The following is a 21619-nucleotide window of genomic DNA, read 5'->3' as shown; positions in this document are numbered from 1 at the left end:
ATACCAGAGACCGAGAGATGAGGTTCGCTTTAGGTAACGGAAGATATTCTTCACTGCCACCATGTGAGGTTCTCTTGGATTAGCTTGAAACCTAGCACAATAACAAACAGAAAACATAATATCCGGTCTACTAGCTGTTAGATACATAAGGGACCCTATCATTTGACCATATAGTGTTATGTCAACAGCAGGTTTTTCCAGAGATGGTGTTAACTTAGTGCCAAATGCCATTGGAACCTTCACTTTTGAGTCTCCTGTCATGCCAAATTTTGTTAACAGGTTCTTTGTATATGCCTCCTGGTTGATAAAGATACCTTCTGGTCCTTGTCTAATATTTAAACCAAGGAAAAAAATTAATTGGACCCATTGCGCTCATTTCAAATTTAGTCTCCATCAACTTTCTGAATTCAGCTGTTAAGCTAGGATTCGTAGAGTCGAAGATGATATCATCAACATAAATTTGAACTATCATTAGATGTTCACCTTGTTTCTTTCGGAAGAAGGTTGGGTCAACCGAACCTTGCTTAAATTTCAACATTTTCAGAAAACGAGTTAAAGTTTCATACCAGGCTCTCGGTGCTTGCTTCAAACCATAAACCGCTTTATCCAGCACATAGCAATGATCAGGAAATTTATTGTTCACAATCCTGGGAGGTTGCTCAACGTACATTGTTTCTTCTAGTTCTCCATTCAAGAAAGCACATTTGACATCCATTTGGAAAACTTCGAAGTTTTTATGAGCAACATATGCTACGAAGATTCTAAGTGATTCCAACCTAGCTATTGGAGCGAAGGTTTCCTCATAATCTATCCCTTCCTCTTGGCAGTATCCTTTCACCACCAACCGAGCCTTGTTGTGAATCACGTTCCCCTCTTTGTCCAATTTATTTCTAAAGACCCATTTCAAGCCGACCACAGAAGCATCCTTTGGCGTGGGAATTAGCCTCCAAACTCGATTAAGTTCGAACTCATGGAGCTCATCTTGCATTGCTTGAACCCAATCAGAATGATCAAGTGCAGCGTTAACTATTTTCGGTTCGAATTTGGAGATGAACGAGTTAAACATGAAAAATTCAACTTTAGAGAATAATGCAGTTTGTTTCTCTTTCAATTGAGAACGAGTAAGAACTTTCTTCGAAGATTCACCAATAATTTGTGCTTTGGGATGGTCCTTGGTCCATTTCACTAACGGAGGATAATTTGGGTCATAAGCTGGATCCAATTCAACATTCATTTCCTCTTCAAGTTCTGATTGATCACCTTCACCTTCATTAGTTGCATTCTCTTTCTCCCCCTCGATTGGCGAAGTGTAACCTGTGGCAGCATCAGAGTTTGTATTCTCTGTGGGAGTTGGATTCTCCCCCTCGACTGGACCTTTATGAGTTGGGGACGGTATTGAATTCTCCCCCTTACTTCGGTTGTCTTTGGTGCTGATGAACTCTCCCCCTTAAACGCTGAGCTGTTGATTGGAGAATCAGTTGAGGGTTGAGCGCCTGTACTTTTAGGAGGCTCACTTTCCATTTCTTTTGCAGCTTCATCAATGATCTTTTTGAGATTATCAATTTTGTTATCTGCCTCTTTCGCCTCTGAGTGTGCCGCTTTCTCTGGTTCATCAAATAACCGAATGTACTCTTCGAACAAGTTGGATATGGGAACTGAGACTTGTCCTGATGCAGGAAAAATTTCCCCTAAGTCACTTTCGCTCCTTTAAACTTTCTTCATGTAATTATCGTCAAAGGTTACGTAATAAGTTTCTTCAATCCGTTTGGATCGTTTATTCAAAACTCTGTAAGCTTTTGAAGAGAGTGAATAACCAAGAAAGATTCCCTCATCTGCTTTGACGTCAAACTTGTTTCGGTTCTCTTTTGAGTTAAAGATGAAACATCTTGAACCGAACACATGGAAAAATTGAACATTGGGCTTTCGATTATTTAAGATCTCATATGGAGTGATTGAGAATCTTTTGTTAAGGAAGGAACGGTTCTTAGTGTAGCATGCGGTTGCAACTACATCAGCCCATAAGTATAATGGAAGAGAAGCGAAACTGAGCATGGTTCTGGCTGCCTCACATAAAGAACGGTTTCGTCTTTCAACAATCCCATTCTGTTGTGGTGTATAAGGGGCCGAAAAGTTGTGAGTTATCCCCTTATCAGCCAGAAAGTCCTCAAAATTTTTATTCTTGAATCCCAGCCCATTGTCACTCCTGATATTCCTCACCGTCTGTCTCAGCTGAACTTCCACTTGTTTAATAAATGTCTTTAACCTGGGAGTTGCGTCTGATTTCTGTTTAAGAAAGAAAACCCAGGTGAAGCGTGAAAAATCATCTACAATGACAAGAATGTACTTACTACCACTGATGCTCTCGATAGACGAAGGTCCACATAAGTCAATGTGAAATAGTTCAATAGCTTCAATAATTGTTGTATTGATTCGTGTAGGGTGGCTCTTTCTGCTCTGTTTGCCCATCTCACACGCTGCACATAGATGTTCCTTGTCAAACTTGAGAAGAGGGAGGCCTCGAACATGATCACCAAGCACCAACTTATTAATGTCTTTGAAGTTCAGATGCGATAGACGTCGATGCCACAACCAGCTTTCATCTGTATTTGCCTTGGACAACAGAAATATTGCTGGTTTTCCTTGTATTGGGTTGAGATTTAAAGGATACATCTCTCCCTTGCGTTCAGATTTTAACAGAACCTTTTTCGATTGCTTTTCAATTATTTCAGAGCCCTCATCATCAAATGATAGTTTCAGACCTGTTCCCACAACTAATTGTGACACGCTTATGAGGTTATGCTGCAATCCTTCCACATATGCCAATTTTCGTATCGAGAAATCTCCATTGGTTATCATATCATATCCCTTGATTGTTCCATAGGATTTATTTCCATACTTTACACACCCACCATCTTTTAGGGACCGAAACTCCCTCAGCTCTTCCTTCCTTCCTGTCATTTGACGCGAGCAACCACTGTCTATATACCATTCATCATCGAACTGCTCGTCACTAATTACTTGCAAATTCTAGCAGATTTAGGAACCCAAAGTCTCTTGGGTCCTGGTAATTCTTTCACAGAAAAAGGAATTACAGAAGAAATATCAACAAAATATGTTCTTTTTACTAGAGTGGTTTGATCTTTTCTTTTAATGGTATATACCTTGATTTAGTTTTATCTTGTTTAATTTTTGGTGCATTATTTGGTGTGTTGTATGATGGTTTAGGATTTTTCTTTTGAAACCTAGGGTTAGCTGACTTTTTCTTATTATGGAACTCAAAATCTGATGCTAGATTTCCCTTTCCTTTAATGTCCTTCACAAAATTTATTTTGCATTTTGAGTTAGAAGGACCGAAACTTGTCTTGGGACCAAAACTTGATGTGGGGACCGAAACTTGACTTTCGGTTTGGTACGCTAGTTTGGGAACTGAGAGTAGATGTTCGGTTCGGACATTTGGAATAGTAGGAATTTGGGCTGAAATTTCCTTTTCCTTTTAGTTTTTCCTTCCCTTTATCCGTTGACTCTTTCTTAGGAGGTACGTAATTGGGATTTTGAGATTCCCAGTGACGTTTTCGCTCATTCGGGTTCTTTGCTTATCTTTGATTTCTTAAGCGTTTCTGTTCCGCTAACTCCTTCTTTGATTTGTGAATATTGAAGCTAGCCTTTGGCTTCTTCTTTTGACTTTCGGTTGTATTTGTTGGAACATCTGGTTCTGTCATCGGTTCTTCAGGGATTCCTTTAGTTCCACTTGTGCTTGGTTTGTCGAAACTTGAGGGTTTGTTGATGGGTTCAACAACATATATTCCTTTAACCCTCCATGAAGTTTGCTTAGATAAGCCTACGGTTTCGTCTGCGTTGTCAATAGGGGCAGACCAGAAGTAATTGTCGCACCCTTCAACATTGTCTTTGTCAACCAAGACTCTTAATTCTGTCGTTTGTTTTGTAGTGACCCCTGTAACTGCATAGAATTGATTTGGCACAGTTTGAACCTTTTGATAAACCATAACTTTTTCCTTGAGTTTTTGTTGCTTGTCTTTTGACATGCGATCGAATTCAATCGAATTTTCAGAAATAAGGGGTTTCTCATTCTCGGTTTCGCTCTCCATAAACTTAGAGCAATCAACTACATCCTCTACTGAGATTTCACTCATCTCACTTTCCTCATCAAATTCAGACGTATTTTCTAAGTTCATTTTATTTTCTGGAGTTAATTTGGCATTAGACAGGTCAAATGATTGAGTAGTGACTGACTTAATTTTCAACCTATCATTTTCATCTAAAATATCTTTTAGCATACATTTGTGTTCCTTAGAATCAATGAAGGTTTTTATCTTGTCCAGTCCAATTTTGTAAGACATGGATGTTTCTTCTGATTACACTACTGATTCACATTCTACTATGATCTCATCCTCCTTAAATTCAAGGAAGGGTAAAATCATCTTATGAATCTTCTTTCCTATCTCACAGCTTAAATGCAATTGAGCAGTATTAGTGCATAAACACTTAGCAATTAAACAAAAAACATTCCTTTGTTTTAAAAACTTTAAATTGTCTCTTTGCAAATAAATACTTTCATCCCTATCCCTAATTAACTCCGCTTCCTTTAGCTCAATCCACATCCTTCTCTCCTCACTCTTTGAAGACACCCTGCTGAGTTGGTCAGTTAGATTAGAATTCGCTAAGCGAGTTTGCATGAGACTACGACTTAAGTTAGAAAATTTAAATTTTAATTCATTTAATTCTTCTTCATAATATGTTATTGGAACTTTAAGTGATTCAAGGATGGATTGTACCTTTTTGATCAACCGGTCGCAGTCGTTGATCTTCTCACTAACAGGCTTGGCTGCAAAACACTTGTCCTCAGTCAGGCTCGGTTCTTCATTTGCACTTTCGGTTGATGAACCATCTGTGACAATGAAACAATTTCCATCTGAACCTACTTCCTTTGCCACATAAGCCATTCCATGAGTGGGCTTTTTTACCTCTTCATCTTCAGAGTCGGTTGACCAAACTTCAACGCCACCGAACTCATCTTCATCTGCCTTCTCTTGTACAATCAAGGCATTCATAGAACTTTTAGTTGCCTTCTTTTTCTTGATCTCTTCCAACTTGCGCATATATTACGCCTCATCATCTTCACCATCTTTTCTCTCAGCCATTTTCCTTAACATGCAATATTTGGCAAAGTGGTTCTTGCTGTGACAGTAATTGCAATCGAACCCAGAGTCTCCTGCAAGCTTGCTCTCCTTCTTGTCTTCATTCTTTTGGGAAGAGATTTTTGCTTCATCCTTCACCTTCACAGAACTATAACTTCCTTGCCAGTTTTGGTTCTTGTTGACAAGAAACTTTCTTCGCGCAAACTTCTTTGGATTGGTGACCATCATAGCGTACTCTTCGCTTGTAAGATCACACTCAGACATATCAGACTCTTCTTCTTCTTCTGCAATGCTTTTTCCTTTTGAGACAAGGGCCAGCGATCCCACACCAGAAACTACCTTCGCTTCTTTGGTTACTACACTCTCATGGGACTTAAGTATTCCCACAAGTTTCGCCAGTGAGTAAGACTTAAACTGTTCGTGTGCTTTCACAGTTGAAACCACAGCCATCCATTCCGGTCTCAGTCCGTTCATGAAGGTCACCTTCTGCTCGATCAACTTTCTTTCTATTCCATGCTTGATCATCTTACTTAGGAGATAATTGAACCGATCGAAAGTTTGTATGAGTTTGTCCTCCAGTTTCTGTTCAAAAACTCCAAATTCTGACAGCAGCAAGGTTTGAATGGAGTGTTCTAGATCTTCATCAGTTGAATAAAGTTCTTTCAACCTATCCCAGATTTCTTTGGCAGTCGTGCATGAACCAACCAACCGAAAAGTGTCAGATTGTAAGGCGAATCTGATCATTCTCATAGCCTTCACATCACACAGCAACTTGTCTTTCTCGTCCTGTGGCATCTTATCTACATCTACCACCAGCTTGTTATATTCTTTTTGAGACTTAACAGTTGTGTTCGTTCCTGAGTGAACAAACGGCCCAAGTGTGATAGCTTCCCAGATGAGATAGCCATTATTTTCCGATCTAACCACATAGTCTTCAAAGTGATGTGCCCATACTTCATAGTCTTGAGTGTAAAGAATGGGTATCCTGGTTGTAGATCCAATGCTGTTTGAGATGTTGATGGGATTTGTTTGTTAATCTTTGTGAGACATGGTGAGCTTCTAGAATCAAACCTGTAAACTTGAGATTAGGGTTTTATCTGAAACAGAGTTGCCGTCGATACAAAGAAGATTGCTTCTATTTATACGATAAAAGCGGAAACCTTAAAGAATTCTGAATACAGAAGGAATGTGTATTGATCACACAATCTCCTGCTCTGATACCAATTGTTGGAACTAAGTTCAATTAGGATCGCTATATTCTATGCATGCAAACAATTATGAACGTAAATATGAACACGAGCATGACTTTGAATATGTCGTATGATTAGTACTTCAACACCTCAGAAGAGCTCGATTAAGAACTTCAACTGTAGAGGTGTTTAGGGTTACAAAACAATAAACGTAATAACCGACTCCGTATAATGCATACATGCATGCATATTTATAGTATAACCCTATTAGATAATCATGGATGGACATGCCCAATCCGGATACAAAATATAAAGCCCATGACGCAACACAATTAAACCCAACATGTTGAATTTATTTTTCGTTTTTTTATATTCAATAATGATAATTTCTTGATGAAATATTATTATTTTTTATTAAAATATCTTTATTTTTTGTTGAAATATCATTATTTTTTACTGAAATATCATTCATTTTTACCGAAATGTTATACATTATTAAATTTTACGTATTAAAAAAGCTATTTTCGGTTTATAAAATTAGTTTATTTTAATTTTTTAATGTCTGCAGCAGTATGCAGATGTTAAAAAAACAAACACACTTCTTATTACAGTCTGCAGCCGTTTGGTCTACCTCTTCTATTGCAGAGGGTTGCAGAGATGATCCGCAGACTTCATGAATTTTTGCTTAAGAAAATCAAACAGCACCTTATTCTGTACAAAACTAATTTCCAAACTAAATAGAAACGTACAAAACTATTTTGATACAAGTAACCAATGATCGAAAGATAAAGAGTTCACCGTATTAGTTAAACCATTCACCACCATCACTTTGCACCCGCCCAAGGGGGGTGGAGCCGCCCGCTTGGAGGTACTGCCGCTACATCCGATGTCTATAAAAAAAAAACTCACTCCATCCACCGTATTGATGTTGATGTTTGTAAACTTATATACGTAAAAGTTTCTCTTTAGATTACCACCGCTGTGGCATTGACATTTCTTTCTTTCTTTTCAATTATTTTATATTATCCAATACTTTACAAAATATAATACCAAAATTAAAAATGAAGTTGTTACCGAGTCTAATAGAACACGATATTATGAGGTCAAGTCGGCACTAACCTTGATTTTCCTTTGTCATTTTATGTAATTAAATGTTGTTTTTAGAAAGCAGACAGACTTAAGAGTTGAGACTTTTAACTGATGGAAAAATATAAGCCGACTTTTGAAAATTTGAATGGAAGTCTCTAAAGTTTGAGGACTTTTAAATGGGAATTTAATAAATCGATCCAGGCTTCACGACGTTAAAATATTCTATTTAGTTCTTTTATGATTTTAATGAAATTGTGGTTTATATTTAATTAAACGTAGTATTCATTTAAATTAAGCTTATTTTTATTGAAAAAACAGATAATAACTAACACCTTTAAATCTATAATTAAAAATAAAAAAGGTAGATCTTAGTAAAAAATCTTCCGTTATTCTATAACATTCGAAAACGGTGAAGTAATCTTGATATCCTATAACATTAGCCTGATTATATAATTTTGTTACTCACAGAAACATGATAATATCGATGATGTAACATTGTCATTAAGCTACAACAAGCCTTCACATCATCATCATAGCATACACTAGGAGAACATGGTGTTCTCATAAGGTTACGAACGACATATCAACACCATGAAACTTCTAATTTCTAAGAAATTTTTTAGGTTAAATTTTATTAGATAAATTAAAAATCAAATTAAGTTTAAAAATGAAATTTATAGTTATCTAAGGTTTAACTAAAATTTAAGGAAAATTTTCGATAAAATCCTAATATTTTGGGTTAGTTTACGTTTTAATCCAAATTTTTATTTTTTAACTGAAAAATCCATATTATTTTATGTTTTGTCTATATTAACGAAACAATCATTATTTTTTTTTTCAACAGAAAATAAAAGATTATTATATAAAATTAGATGATCGAGACTTTTCCGTTCAGATATATATATATATATATATATATATATATATATATATATATATATATATATATATATATATATATATATATATATATATATATATATATATCATTTTTTTTTCAAAAAGCGTGGTCAGAGAAAATTATTTAAAATTTGGGATGTAAAATCAATACAATATCATACTATTATTTGTACAAAGCATAGATGAACAACGAGATTTTGTCAATGTATATGTCGGCTTTTGTTTACGGGTTGACTCGGTTTAATTATCAACTTATTTCATAAGCCCAATGCCAATTTTCATGATCGAGAAATCATGTAGCATCCGAGGTAGACACACATAAAATTCCAAAACAAACGCATGTCAAATATTCAAATACATATATACATATATAATATATAAAATAGAAAGCCGTCGTATGCTGTTTTAATAAGAAATGGCAGTCTTAAAAAGTTAGGAGCTTCTAAATATATCAACATTATTCTTTTATATTTCTGTTACTCAAACATTAAGATGATAAATGAAATAAAAATCAGTTACATTTGATGCATGTAGAATATAATATGTTTTGTGTTTGGTTTATACTTTATAGGTTTATCAAAAGAATTAACAAATAAATTATGTAATACAACCAAAATAAATTTTTTTTGTTTTTTTTTTTTTTTTTTTTTTTTTTTTTTTTTTTTTTTTTTTGTGGTAATGTATTACTATTTATAAAAATGATAAAACTTTTATTTATCTAAAAAAATTGTTTAGTAATCTCTTATCAACTTAAACCTAGTTTTTTTTTTTAAAAAAAACCTCATAAATGGTCCCTGTGGTTTTTCCAGATCTGAAGTTTAGTCCCTAGAGATAAAAAATTTCACAGATGGTCCTTGACTTTTGTTTACGAGTTGACTCGGTTTAATTATCAATTTATTAAACTCACTTCGTTATCTTTTGTCCGTTAAGGGACCATTTATGAAGTTTTCTCTTATTTTAAAAAAAATGTAATAATATGCAAAAGGGGGTCTCTCTCTCTCTCTCTCTCTCTCTCTCTCTCTCTCTCCACCTTAACGCAATCGTAATCGTACATCACCACCCTTGTACCCTCATCTTCTTCTCGATGTTGGTTGACTGAAGACCCCATTGATAGCCTTGCACCATCGCTGAACCACACAACCGAACGAATCGATAAAACAAATTTTATGGTGGTATTCAGTTAGCACCAAAAAAGCCCAACAAAAGGTTCTAAGAAAAGGAATTACATACTAAATCTTTTTTACCTTTAGACTACCTTCATCATCTTGATATCTCACAACCACCAACAGACATATAATGATACACACAATAATCACTAACATTCCCAATCACCTGCAATTTCAATATCCTTCTCTAAGCACCAAACCCTCGGCTCCCATAATCACAACACTTAACCCTTGGCTTTCGACTTCCAAACACAATCACACCTTTATATTATGCTCTTTCGAGATACGGATCTTGAACTTGAGATATACAAAAGATTGGAATTGTGTGAAGATGTGGAAATCAAGACCTGAAAAGAGGAATTACTGAGATGGTAGAGGTGTTGGCCGTGGTAGTTATCATCTGCCGATGGTAGTTATCATCTCCTCGATTTCAACTGTTCCTTTAATTTCATTATCTTCTGCTCAATTAATCCAAATTGACGGTGAATTCCTTCAATTTCGTGAAGAAACTTATGGAGTTGTAGAAATCTGAAATTGCAGGTGTGTTAATGGATGTTAGACCGTTAATGCTCATGAGACCCCTTCACAAATCCGATAGCACTGATCGCCCCAAGAAATCGAAACATGGGTTAACGAAGGTGGATATGGACCATTTGAAGGGTTAGATAGGTCGGCAGGTGGGGCTAGGCTGAAGAAGATGTTAATGTGGGAATCAGACCCAATTTTGAGGAAAAAGATGATTTAGGTTGGTAGATTTTTTTATGTCCTTGAAGAGAGAGAGAGAGAGAGAGAGAGAGAGAGAGAGAGTGTAACATCAAAATCCAGGTATTTCATTTTAAGCCCTTGATGTATTTAAAGTTAGAAAATGAGGACCCTCTGTACGCTGGGCGTACATGTATCTACGGTTAACGTACACAAGTGTGTGCATCGGGTAGTCGAGGCTTGTACATAGGGCATACAAGCTTGTACGCGGGGCATACGAGGCCAAAGTCTAAAACCCTAATTCTCAGACTTTAGCCCTATTTAAGCTCATTTATGACCTTGGACCTTCTTCCTTACCGGCCTCCACTTACTTTAAACGTCCCTAAAACCCTAGTTACCATTGAGAGTGATCCTTGAGCTTGAAGGTGCCAAAAGTAACCCTTTTTGATGTGTTTGCAAGAACAAGGAGGAGGTGAGTAAGTCTTGGATGTGGGAGAGCTTCTAGATCTTGCATCTATAACATCTTGAGGAGCTTTTGGAGGTAATAAGCTCTTATATTGATAACCCTTTTGCTAGTTTGAGTTAGGGTTTGGTAATAAATCCATTTTTAGTCCATAGATCCTCTCTTATGAGTTTAAGAAACTCCAAAGGTTAGAAATGTTAGATCTGAGTTCTTTTGGCATGTTAAAAGCATAAAAATGCTAACTTGATGGTTGTTATGGCACCATCCATCAGTTTAAGATCTTAAAGGGAGTCTTAATGGATTAAATGAGGTGTTGGGTTCCTATATGGTATGCAAAGGCATAAAGTTGCCAACTTAATGCCCTAGGACCTTTAAAATGACCAAGATATGGAATTAGAAGAAGTGGCTACATGAATTAAGCACTTAATGGGTATTTGTGCAAAACAGCTTGTATGTTGGGCGTACTAGTTCGTACGTTGCGTGTACCGCCGAAGGATCTAGTATGCTAAGCATACTAATGATGTACGATGGGCGTACGCTTCCATAAGTGGCGTGGTTGGGCCTGTTGGTCCTTATGGCCCATTATAGTTTTGGACCTTGGATGTTAGGCCCATTAAAGAAGAAAGACTTTTGGGCCTTATTGGAGGAGTTTGGACTGAGGGTTTTGGCCAATGCCGTAAGTTTGTGACTTAATTCTGATTAGGTTAACTTGTGTATATTCAGTGTGAGATTTCCGGACCGGTAGCCGAGCGATATTTTTATCAACAGTCTGAGGTGAGTCTTCTCACTATATTAATGGGTCGAAGGCACCAATTTCGGCCCATTATTTGACATGTGGATTGGAAGTGGTTATGTATTTAATTGGCTGAAGACCTCGGGGGTAGCCAGTGACACTTGTGTGAAGACCATGGGGGCAGCCCATGGCACTTGGATATCAGACCATAAGGGTAGCCCATGGCATTCCATGTAAAGACCATAGGGGTAGCCCATGACACTTGGATATCAGACCATGGGGGTAACCCATGACATTCCAGGTAAAGACCATGGGGGTAGCCCATGGCAACTTTATGTATGTTGCATGGTATTATGTGGTTGTATGTTAGGTGATATTTTGGGAAACTCACTGAGCTTTTGCTTACAGTTTATTTGGGTGTTTTTAGGTACTTCTGATACTAAAGGGAGCACCCGGCTAGATGGCACAACATTCACTCTCCAACATTTTCCGCATTTACTGATATTAATACTCTGATATTTTGACATGGTATGATGTAATGGATTTTTGAGAAACAAATTATGGTTGTAATTCCTATTTTAAAAATGAAAAATTTTATATGGTTTTTGGGCTGTTACAAGTTGGTATCAGAGCCTTGGTTTGAGGGATTCGGGCACACCTTCGGGTGTGTCAGAACTCAAACTGAGGAAATGGTAACCCTTTTCAAAAGGAACAAAAGTCTAGTTTTTCTGAAAACGGTTTTCTTAAGTAAGAAGGGAGAGTGCAATGCGTGCGATCGGCTGAGCTCAAATAAGTGTTTCCTAAAATTTAACCATGCTTATGAATTGCAACCAGAATGTTAATATGTGGAATGCATGCTAGAGTAGGGCTAAGGATACCTTTAGGAGTTATGTGATAAAATTGCATGATTTGCCTGATGCCTTGTAGCCTAGGAGAATGCAATGTTATGAATATATTTCTTGGAATCAATGTTGACTATGTTATTTGCTAAGTGTATGCTTTCAAAGTTGTATATGTTTAGGATTGCATATCCCTAGGATGATGGATTCTACCTTATTTCCTGTTCCTTGTTTGGTTGTGGTCTTAAGGTAGAAAATTTATTTGACAGTCTATGTGATTCTATTTATGTATAACTTGCATGCATAAAGCAACCTACGGTGTTGATTGAGGTTTCTAGTTTTGTGAGGATTGAGAAATCCTAGAAGAGTCTAGGATATGCGTATGTGTTGTGTTTTGTGGGTCATGTTTTATCTATGTTTCGGTGAATTAGAGGTATCAGGTATGGCCTTGGGGAAGGTATGGTAGGTATGGAAGGTAGTATTGGGCTCGTACTACTGAAAGCACATGACCTGTACCCGAGATAAGGATATACCTGGAAGCTGTAAGGATTCCGGTGGGGGAGGAGTCCCTTCGAACTTCCTTATCGATTGATTTTTATGTTTTATTTTCAATTGAGGATGGTGATGGTTACACGAGGAGGTTCAGGTTTGGGATCGGGTTCAGGATCGGTGTAACTCCTGGTTCCCGGTACGCATTTAATCATAATTTATTCACTTTTGTAGAGCTACTCGACGAGTTGGGAGCCCCAAACTCGTCGAGTAGAAACTAGAATGGCCACGAGATTTTAAGTCGCCTACTCGACGAGTTGAGAGCCTCGAATCGACGAGTAGGGATGTCAGGATGAAACCCTAAATTTGGGGATTTTCACCCTATTTAAGCATCCTAATCCCCACTTGCTGGCCTCATTTCCAGCCTCCAAGTCCCAAACCCTAATCCACGAAACCCTAGTGCCTTGTATGATCTTGTGAGTTGTTTTTTATTGAAGATTGTGTGTTTTGAAGCTTGTTGAAGAAGGAGGAGCTTGGAGATTTGGAAGGAAGCTAGTAGATCCAAAAACAACATCTCATCCTCTTCATTTTTTAATAATCAAGTCTCAAACGTGCTTAATAGCTTGTTAGATCTCATTCTTATCATTTTATGGGGTTCTTGATCCAAGAAACATGATCTTTGGGACATGGATGTCCCAAGTGGGTATACTTTCAGATCTATGACCTTGATGGGCTCACAAGGCATAAATGTGAAAACATTATGGCTACGGAAGCCCCATGCACTCTATAAGTTTCCATTTTAGCCTTTTAAGCTTCAAAAGGCCATGCATGGGGAGAAAGTTAGGAACTTTACGTGTTCATGGAGTGCTTAGAGTCTGGATCTCAGTGAATATGCCTTAGTTTGGAGTATGTATGGCTTGTGGACCAAGATCTAGGTCCTAAAGGTTTAGGTCTGAGCTAAACCCATGAAGAAGGGCTATTAACGGGTAAAGTTGGAAACTTTACCCTTAAAAGGATGTTTTCAGTATGCATGAGAGATAAGAAGCTTAGATCTGAAAAGTAGGGGCTTAATCATGTAAGAAAGCCCAAACAGACTAAGGAACTCGTCGAGTCCATAGAGGAACTCGACGAGTTGGGTTGTTTTGGTCCCGATTCTGTACCAGGTAGAAATCGACGAGTCTAAGGAGGGACTCGAAGAGTTGACTCGACGAGTTGGATCACGATTTCAGGAATTCTAATTTATAGAACTCAGCGAGTTGGTTAACCCATAATGTTGACTTTGACCAGAACGTTGACTTTGACCAGGGGGTAAAGTAGTCATTTTACCCTAAGAAAGATTTTGGATATTGGTTAAGTGTTATTGTGATGGTGTTAGCTGGGGAGTCACGGAAGCTGCCAATAGAGATTCCTTATCGAGAGATTCAACAGCCAGCTTTGTGAGGTGAGTTTTCCTCCAGTAGGAACGGGTCGATGGCACCAATATCGTCCCTTTTATGTATGATAGCGTATGCCGGACTTCGGTCCGATGCCAGGGTTAGCCCGATGTAGAGTGTACGCTTCCGGACTTCGGTCTGATGCCGGGGCAAGCCCTAAGAATGCTTTGTATGCTTGATGTCTTCGTGATTCTTGCATGTGTATGTTATAGGTTTCGGGATTCGATCCAATGCCGAGGCAAGCCCGATGAATGTTTAGCCTATGTGTTATGTGTTATATGTTCTGGGCTTCGGTCCGATGTCGGGGCAAGCCCGAGGAATGTTTATATGTTTACGTTATATGTTTATGTTATATGCTTGTTGATACATTATATGTATATACCAGACTTCAGTCCGATGTCGGGGGGGGGGGGGGGCGATGTAGTGAGCAAGGCCTAATATATGCTATTATGTGTTTATGTATATGGTATGTAGTAGTTTGGGGAGACTCACTAAGCTTCGTGCTTATAGTTTTCAGTTTTGGTTTCAGGTACTTCCAGTAGCAAGGGGAAGAGCTCGGGTTGATCTCAGTGCACACACCATTTGTGACTTTGATAAAGTATTTTGATATGATGATTTGAGATACATGGCTTATGATTTTTATATGATGTTTGACGATTTATGGTCTTTATTAAATGATTTTAAAACGAAATTTTTGGACCGTATTTTTGGGATGTTTCAAGTTGGTATTAGAACCTTGATTTGAGGGATTCGGGCGCACTCTCGGGTGTGTCTGGACTCAAACTGAGGACTTGGTATGAAAATTTTCGAAAGAAAATTCATTTTTATAAAAAGAACTTTGAAAAAGGAAAAGAATTTTGAAAAGAGAAAAGAATTTTGAAAAGAGAAAAGAACTTTGAAAAGAGAAAAGGGTGTGGTGCATGCAATAGGTCGAGCTCAAGTAAGTACTCCCAAATTACCCATACAAGTTATGTTATGATATGCTTATGAGAACTGCATGCTAGATTAGGGCTAAGTATCTAGGAAGGATGCCTTATGTGCCTGTTATATGTATATCACCTTGTGAACCGCATGCTAGTACAAATTAGTCAGTGATATGATGGCCTGATTAGAATATGCTTGATTATATTACTCAATGCTCGAATGCTGATTGCTTTGTGCTTTTAGGAGTTCTAGTTATCTTTTACTAGCAAGTAAATGAATATGTTAAGTTACATATTGCGAGGAATAAATAATTTACGAAGGTTAGGTCTAGCTCTATTTTGCAGCTCTTGTTTGAGTCCAACCGTTGTAGGGTAGGATCTCATTCGAAGAATTGTCTAGTATTAGTGATATGTAATGGTATTCGCGAGCTAGTTAGGGGGAGATATCAAGGACTTCTTATGCAGCTGACGACGGAGAGTGGGTTGGTGATTACCCTAGGGAAAGCCCAGGATGAGATTAGTGCGTAAAGCAGTAGTTGTAGAAGGGACTTGGTGAAGTCAAGGCAGTTCTTGAGGAAAGTACAGATAGTTGTGGAAGGTAGTATGGGCCCGTACTACTAAAAGTAGAGGATCTGTACTCGAATCAAGGAAGGCTGAGATGAATCCAAGGAACTTGAAGTATATGTGATCCCTCAAGATATGATGAGTATTCAGATGTTTGTTATGCCATTATGTCATACCCCCAAACCAGACGGCGGAAGCGTCTGAGGGTTCGTGTGACTTAAATTGAAATATCATCACAATGAATATACATGAAACATAAGATAAACATCACCATGCATTAATACATTACAACTGACCTTGTTCACATCAAGTACATTGTTTACATGACATATTTCAAAACATAAATTGTCTGATGATTAACATTTCACAAAAGAAATTTCCTGAAACACACTTGGAGGTTCTTCAGTCTAACGATTTCCTGAGAATACAAGTTATTTTGAAAACGTCAACATATATAATGTTGGTGAGTTCATAAGCTTGTTTGATATAAAACAAGTTTGTATTGTTTGTAAAACCCAGAAAATCCGATATTTTCTGTACAAAAACTGTTTGCGAGAAAGATGTGATGATCCGATAAGTGCATATGTATGTGATTTCAAAACAAGTAAAAGTGATTGTCATTCAAAATTGATTCTTGTATGCTATTATGTGTTTATGTATATGGTATGTAGTAGTTTGGGGAGACTCACTAAGCTTCGTGCTTATAGTTTTCAGTTTTGGTTTCAGGTACTTCCAGTAGCAAGGGGAAGAGCTCGGGTTGATGTCAGTGCACACACCATTTGTGACTTTGAGAAAGTATTTTGATATGATGATTTGAGATACATGGCTTATGATTTTTATATGATGTTTGACGATTTATGGTCTTTATTAAATGATTTTAAAACGAAATTTTTGGACCGTATTTTTGGGATGTTTCAAGTTGGTATTAGAACCTTGATTTGAGGGATTCGGGCGCACTCTCGGGTGTGTCTGGACTCAAACTGAGGACTTGGTATGAAAATTTTCGAAAGAAAATTCATTTTTATAAAAAGAACTTTGAAAAAGGAAAAGAATTTTGGAAAGAGAGAAGAATTTTGAAAAGAGAAAAGAACTTTGAAAAGAGAAAAGGGTGTGGTGCATGCAATAGGTCGAGCTCAAGTAAGTACTCCCAAATTACCCATACAAGTTATGTTATGATATGCTTATGAGAACTGCATGCTAGATTAGGGCTAAGTATCTAGGAAGGATGCCTTATGTGCCTGTTATATGTATATCACCTTGTGAACCGCATGCTAGTACAAATTAGTCAGTGATATGATGGCCTGATTAGAATATGCTTGATTATATTACTCAATGCTCGAATGCTGATTGCTTTGTGCTTTTAGGAGTTCTAGTTATCTTTTACTAGCTAGTAAATGAATATGTTAAGTTACATATTGCGAGGAATAAATAATTTACGAAGGTTAGGTCTAGCTCTATTTTGCAGCTCTTGTTTGAGTCCAACCGTTGTAGGGTAGGATCTCATTCGAAGAATTGTCTAGTATTAGTGATATGTAATGGTATTCGCGAGCTAGTTAGGGGAGATATCAAGGACTTCTTATGCAGCTGACGGCGGAGAGTGGGTTGGTGATTACCCTAGGGAAAGCCCAGGATGAGATTAGTGCGTAAAGCAGTAGTTGTAGAAGGGACTTGGTGAAGTCAAGGCAGTTCTTGAGGAAAGTACAGATAGTTGTGGAAGGTAGTATGGGCCCGTACTACTAAAAGTAGAGGATCTGTACTCGAATCAAGGAAGGCTGAGATGAATCCAAGGAACTTGAAGTATATGTGATCCCTCAAGATATGATGAGTATTCAGATGTTTGTTATGCCATTATGTCATACCCCCAAACCAGACGGCGGAAGCGTCCGAGGGTTCGTGTGACTTAAATTGAAATATCATCACAATGAATATACATGAAACATAAGATAAACATCACCATGCATTAATACATTACAACTGACCTTGTTCACATCAAGTACATTGTTTACATGACATATTTCAAAACATAAATTGTCTGATGATTAACATTTCACAAAAGAAATTTCCTGAAACACACTTGGAGGTTCTTCAGTCTAACGATTTCCTGAGAATACAAGTTATTTTGAAAACGTCAACATATATAATGTTGGTGAGTTCATAAGCTTGTTTGATATAAAACAAGTTTGTATTGTTTGTAAAACCCAGAAAATCCGATATTTTCTGTACAAAAACTGTTTGCGAGAAAGATGTGATGATCCGATAAGTGCATATGTATGTGATTTCAAAACAAGTAAAAGTGATTGTCATTCAAAATTGATTCTTGTATGCTATTATGTGTTTATGTATATGGTATGTAGTAGTTTGGGGAGACTCACTAAGCTTCGTGCTTATAGTTTTCAGTTTTGGTTTCAGGTACTTCCAGTAGCAAGGGGAAGAGCTCGGGTTGATGTCAGTGCACACACCATTTGTGACTTTGATAAAGTATTTTGATATGATGATTTGAGATACATGGCTTATGATTTTTATATGATGTTTGACGATTTATGGTCTTTATTAAATGATTTTAAAACGAAATTTTTGGACCGTATTTTTGGGATGTTTCAAGTTGGTATTAGAACCTTGATTTGAGGGATTCGGGCGCACTCTCGGGTGTGTCTGGACTCAAACTGAGGACTTGGTATGAAAATTTTCGAAAGAAAATTCATTTTTATAAAAAGAACTTTGAAAAAGGAAAAGAATTTTGAAAAGAGAAAAGAATTTTGAAAAGAGAAAAGAACTTTGAAAAGAGAAAAGGGTGTGGTGCATGCAATAGGTCGAGCTCAAGTAAGTACTCCCAAATTACCCATACAAGTTATGTTATGATATGCTTATGAGAACTGCATGCTAGATTAGGGCTAAGTATCTAGGAAGGATGCCTTATGTGCCTGTTATATGTATATCACCTTGTGAACCGCATGCTAGTACAAATTAGTCAGTGATATGATGGCCTGATTAGAATATGCTTGATTATATTACTCAATGCTCGAATGCTGATTGCTTTGTGCTTTTAGGAGTTCTAGTTATCTTTTACTAGCTAGTAAATGAATATGTTAAGTTACATATTGCGAGGAATAAATAATTTACGAAGGTTAGGTCTAGCTCTATTTTGCAGCTCTTGTTTGAGTCCAACCGTTGTAGGGTAGGATCTCATTCGAAGAATTGTCTAGTATTAGTGATATGTAATGGTATTCGCGAGCTAGTTAGGGGAGATATCAAGGACTTCTTATGCAGCTGACGGCGGAGAGTGGGTTGGTGATTACCCTAGGGAAAGCCCAGGATGAGATTAGTGCGTAAAGCAGTAGTTGTAGAAGGGACTTGGTGAAGTCAAGGCAGTTCTTGAGGAAAGTACAGATAGTTGTGGAAGGTAGTATGGGCCCGTACTACTAAAAGTAGAGGATCTGTACTCGAATCAAGGAAGGCTGAGATGAATCCAAGGAACTTGAAGTATATGTGATCCCTCAAGATATGATGAGTATTCAGATGTTTGTTATGCCATTATGTCATACCCCCAAACCAGACGGCGGAAGCGTCCGAGGGTTCGTGTGACTTAAATTGAAATATCATCACAATGAATATACATGAAACATAAGATAAACATCACCATGCATTAATACATTACAACTGACCTTGTTCACATCAAGTACATTGTTTACATGACATATTTCAAAACATAAATTGTCTGATGATTAACATTTCACAAAAGAAATTTCCTGAAACACACTTGGAGGTTCTTCAGTCTAACGATTTCCTGAGAATACAAGTTATTTTGAAAACGTCAACATATATAATGTTGGTGAGTTCATAAGCATGTTTGATATAAAACAAGTTTGTATTGTTTGTAAAACCCAGAAAATCCGATATTTTCTGTACAAAAACTGTTTGCGAGAAAGATGTGATGATCCGATAAGTGCATATGTATGTGATTTCAAAACAAGTAAAAGTGATTGTCATTCAAAATTGATTCTTGTATGCTATTATGTGTTTATGTATATGGTATGTAGTAGTTTGGGGAGACTCACTAAGCTTCGTGCTTATAGTTTTCAGTTTTGGTTTCAGGTACTTCCAGTAGCAAGGGGAAGAGCTCGGGTTGATCTCAGTGCACACACCATTTGTGACTTTGATAAAGTATTTTGATATGATGATTTGAGATACATGGCTTATGATTTTTATATGATGTTTGACGATTTATGGTCTTTATTAAATGATTTTAAAACGAAATTTTTGGACCGTATTTTTGGGATGTTTCAAGTTGGTATTAGAACCTTGATTTGAGGGATTCGGGCGCACTCTCGGGTGTGTCTGGACTCAAACTGAGGACTTGGTATGAAAATTTTCGAAAGAAAATTCATTTTTATAAAAAGAACTTTGAAAAAGGAAAAGAATTTTGAAAAGAGAAAAGAATTTTGAAAAGAGAAAAGAACTTTGAAAAGAGAAAAGGGTGTGGTGCATGCAATAGGTCGAGCTCAAGTAAGTACTCCCAAATTACCCATACAAGTTATGTTATGATATGCTTATGAGAACTGCATGCTAGATTAGGGCTAAGTATCTAGGAAGGATGCCTTATGTGCCTGTTATATGTATATCACCTTGTGAACCGCATGCTAGTACAAATTAGTCAGTGATATGATGGCCTGATTAGAATATGCTTGATTATATTACTCAATGCTCGAATGCTGATTGCTTTGTGCTTTTAGGAGTTCTAGTTATCTTTTACTAGCTAGTAAATGAATATGTTAAGTTACATATTGCGAGGAATAAATAATTTACGAAGGTTAGGTCTAGCTCTATTTTGCAGCTCTTGTTTGAGTCCAACCGTTGTAGGGTAGGATCTCATTCGAAGAATTGTCTAGTATTAGTGATATGTAATGGTATTCGCGAGCTAGTTAGGGGAGATATCAAGGACTTCTTATGAAGCTGACGGCGGAGAGTGGGTTGGTGATTACCCTAGGGAAAGCCCAGGATGAGATTAGTGCGTAAAGCAGTAGTTGTAGAAGGGACTTGGTGAAGTCAAGGCAGTTCTTGAGGAAAGTACAGATAGTTGTGGAAGGTAGTATGGGCCCGTACTACTAAAAGTAGAGGATCTGTACTCGAATCAAGGAAGGCTGAGATGAATCCAAGGAACTTGAAGTATATGTGATCCCTCAAGATATGATGAGTATTCAAATGTTTGTTATGCCATTATGTCATACCCCCAAACCAGACGGCGGAAGCGTCCGAGGGTTCGTGTGACTTAAATTGAAATATCATCACAATGAATATACATGAAACATAAGATAAACATCACCATGCATTAATACATTACAACTGACCTTGTTCACATCAAGTACATTGTTTACATGACATATTTCAAAACATAAATTGTCTGATGATTAACATTTCACAAAAGAAATTTCCTGAAACACACTTGGAGGTTCTTCAGTCTAACGATTTCCTGAGAATACAAGTTATTTTGAAAACGTCAACATATATAATGTTGGTGAGTTCATAAGCATGTTTGATATAAAACAAGTTTGTATTGTTTGTAAAACCCAGAAAATCCGATATTTTCTGTACAAAAACTGTTTGCGAGAAAGATGTGATGATCCGATAAGTGCATATGTATGTGATTTCAAAACAAGTAAAAGTGATTGTCATTCAAAATTGATTCTTGTATGCTATTATGTGTTTATGTATATGGTATGTAGTAGTTTGGGGAGACTCACTAAGCTTCGTGCTTATAGTTTTCAGTTTTGGTTAAAGGTACTTCCAGTAGCAAGGGGAAGAGCTCGGGTTGATCTCAGTGCACACACCATTTGTGACTTTGATAAAGTATTTTGATATGATGATTTGAGATACATGGATTATGATTTTTATATGATGTTTGACGATTTATGGTCTTTATTAAATGATTTTAAAACGAAATTTTTGGACCGTATTTTTGGGATGTTTCAAGTTGG

This window comes from Lactuca serriola, chromosome 8 (genome assembly GCF_051521515.1).
Source record: "Lactuca serriola cultivar US96UC23 chromosome 8, Lser_US96UC23_V15, whole genome shotgun sequence".
NCBI classification, from domain to species: domain Eukaryota; kingdom Viridiplantae; phylum Streptophyta; class Magnoliopsida; order Asterales; family Asteraceae; genus Lactuca; species Lactuca serriola.
This window is presented reverse-complemented; position numbering follows the sequence as displayed.